A 2,553-nucleotide genomic window follows, 5' to 3' on the forward strand; every position below is an offset into this window, starting at 1 on the left:
TGTCCCCGCGTCCCGCATTCTCTCCCCTGCCCGTCCTGACTGCCTTGCATCTGCCGGGGGCTGAAGGTGGCACCTCCCAGCTCTCACCTTCTGGTGTCTCAAGACAGATAACCACAGGCTTTTATGAGTAAGAGGTAACAACGTAATAAGCTTGAAGAATGTTTAAAAGGATTAAAACTCAAGTTCTCTTTGATCCTGTGGGATCAAGCCCCTGTCAGCCAGTTTCCCAGCCGTGTTGCCTTGGGCAAGTTCCTGGCCGGCGGTGCCTCCAGGTTCTCATCTCAAAGACAGAGCGCTGATGCCCGAGAAGATCAGATGAGATCACTCACACAAGGTGCTCAGCGTGTCGCTTCACACGTAAGCGCAGGACTGATATAAGCTGTCACGTCACAGTGGCATCAGAGTCGTGTTTGTGGTTACAGGGTCTTTCGTCCCTCCTTGTCCGTGGTCTTTGACGATGGGGAAGGTCTCTTTCCAGCCCCCAGCCCGGCCACACTGACAGATCCTGTGTGGCCCCACGTGCCTCCAGGGTGCCCTGCACTGGGCGACCGCAGGGGCCACCCTCTAAGGCTGGGGTCTAGCCTCTCAGCCTCTTTACTCCCTATGGACAGAGTCCCCTCCCCCTGCCCTGAGACCTCAGGCTTCTCTGCGACTTCTCGGGTTTTTCATTCACTCCTACAGAACATGCTCCAGCCGCCTTCTCCTGCAGCCCCGCTCCTCCAGGACGTGTTCCCCAAGTAGCCGACGCACAGCCCCGCTCTCCCCAGACATACAGCCTACATGTGAGCCCGACTCGACTGGCTCCTCTGGTCTGCACGGCCTGGGGGCTGGAGAGGAAGCTGCTTCTGGGGACTGGGACTCCTGGGGCCTGTAGGGTGCCGTAAGGGGCCAGGGTGGCAGTGGACAGGGAGAAGGCACCCAGTCCCCTGCCTGCTGTCATGTTCTACTGTCGTCCTGCAGATCCAAGAGCTCAGGATTCCAAGGGACATCAAACAGTGACGTACCTCACTAAAGAGGGACTCAATACTGTTGAGATGTGTGGATGTCACAAGGTCATGTGGCTGGAGCGAAAACAGGAACTAGACTTGGGTCTTCCTCCTCCTGCCAGAAGGATCTCTGTCTGGGAACAAGGCAGCTCCCGCTCCCTCTCCTTCCCTCACTGGGAAAGCGAAGGTCACGTCCCTTAGGCAATGGGAACATTAAGAGGACGCCATGGAGAGAACCGTGGTGGGGGGTGGGGTGGGGTGAGGATGGGGGTTTTCTGAACCCCCTTTCCCCCGAGTCCTGCGCCCTGGTTGCCAGACCTGAGCCTCCATCAGCATCCCTGCTTCCATGACGATGACCGGCCTGAGGACTTTGAAGCTCAGATCTGTGCATTTGGTTTCTCTCGGAGTCTCACCACGTGCTCAGGGATTAAATCACTGATTTCGAGGGTGTGGAGTTGCAGCTTATAGATGCTATCAGAAGTCAAGCTTTTCTCCCCCGAACGCAAGGAGAGCATTTATTCAGGACCCAGGGCGTTTCTTGTAGATTTTTCTCCACTTAGAGTTTACAAACACGTTGAACATTTTCCAGATATGTCGGGTTTCCATTTCTCTTTTGAATTAAAGCGAGATGTTAACTTGGTTTGGGGTCTTCGGTGTGTAAGAAGGCCACGTTGTAAAGTGTCAACAGACTCTTTAATAAAAGATGGGAGAAAGTGAGTTGCAGTGGAGACTTCTTATTTGTTTTTTTGTTTTTTTCCTAGTTAAAGAACTTGGAATTCTGAACATTTACATGTGAAATTCAGCTGCAGCATATCCGGATATAAATAATACATTGCAATTTTTATGTAGTTAAGCATTATAGGAGTCAGACAAGCTCTGGAAGGATTTGCATTTAATTCTGTTTTTTTAAAAAATGCGTTCACTAAAAATAAAATAATTTCAGACATGCAAAGTAATTAAGACAGTAAGGAGAATTTGCAGTGGAATGTGACCCGTTTAATTTAATGCCTGCATCTTAAACCATTCATGGGATTAACGTACAGGGGAGGATCACCCTGGGCTGGTGGAAGGAGGAGGCTGCTCCGAGTTCTGGGCCAGGACACTGGTGTTGGCCTTCAGACGGGTCCCACCTTATTCCTTGCCGCTCTTCATGGGACCAGCTCTCCTTCCGTTAAAGGGCGGTGGAGACATGTCCCTGCAGCAGAGGGGACATGGCTGTGGGCAGGGGCAGGGAGTGAGAGGTGGGGGGCGAGGAGGGAGGCCTGGGACACGTCCCTCCGCTTCCACCTCCGTGGACCCTGTCATTCGGGGCTTCTTCCTTCTTGCGGGTAGGACAGTCCGAGCGGCCACCCAGAAGCCTCTTGGTGACTATATTAATTCGCCCAGGCTGCCATAGGAAATGCCATAGACCACAGGGCTTAAACAGCAGAAAGTTTTCACAGTTCTGGAGGCCGGACGTCCAAGATCAAGGTGTGGGGAAGGCGAGTTTCTCCTGAGGCCTCTCCCCTTGGTCCGCAGATGACGCCTTCTCACGTGGCCGTTCCTCTGTGTGTGCGTGCGTGCGTCC

This window comes from Pteropus vampyrus, unplaced genomic scaffold (genome assembly GCF_000151845.1).
Source record: "Pteropus vampyrus isolate Shadow unplaced genomic scaffold, Pvam_2.0 Scaffold228, whole genome shotgun sequence".
NCBI classification, from domain to species: Eukaryota; Metazoa; Chordata; class Mammalia; order Chiroptera; family Pteropodidae; genus Pteropus; species Pteropus vampyrus.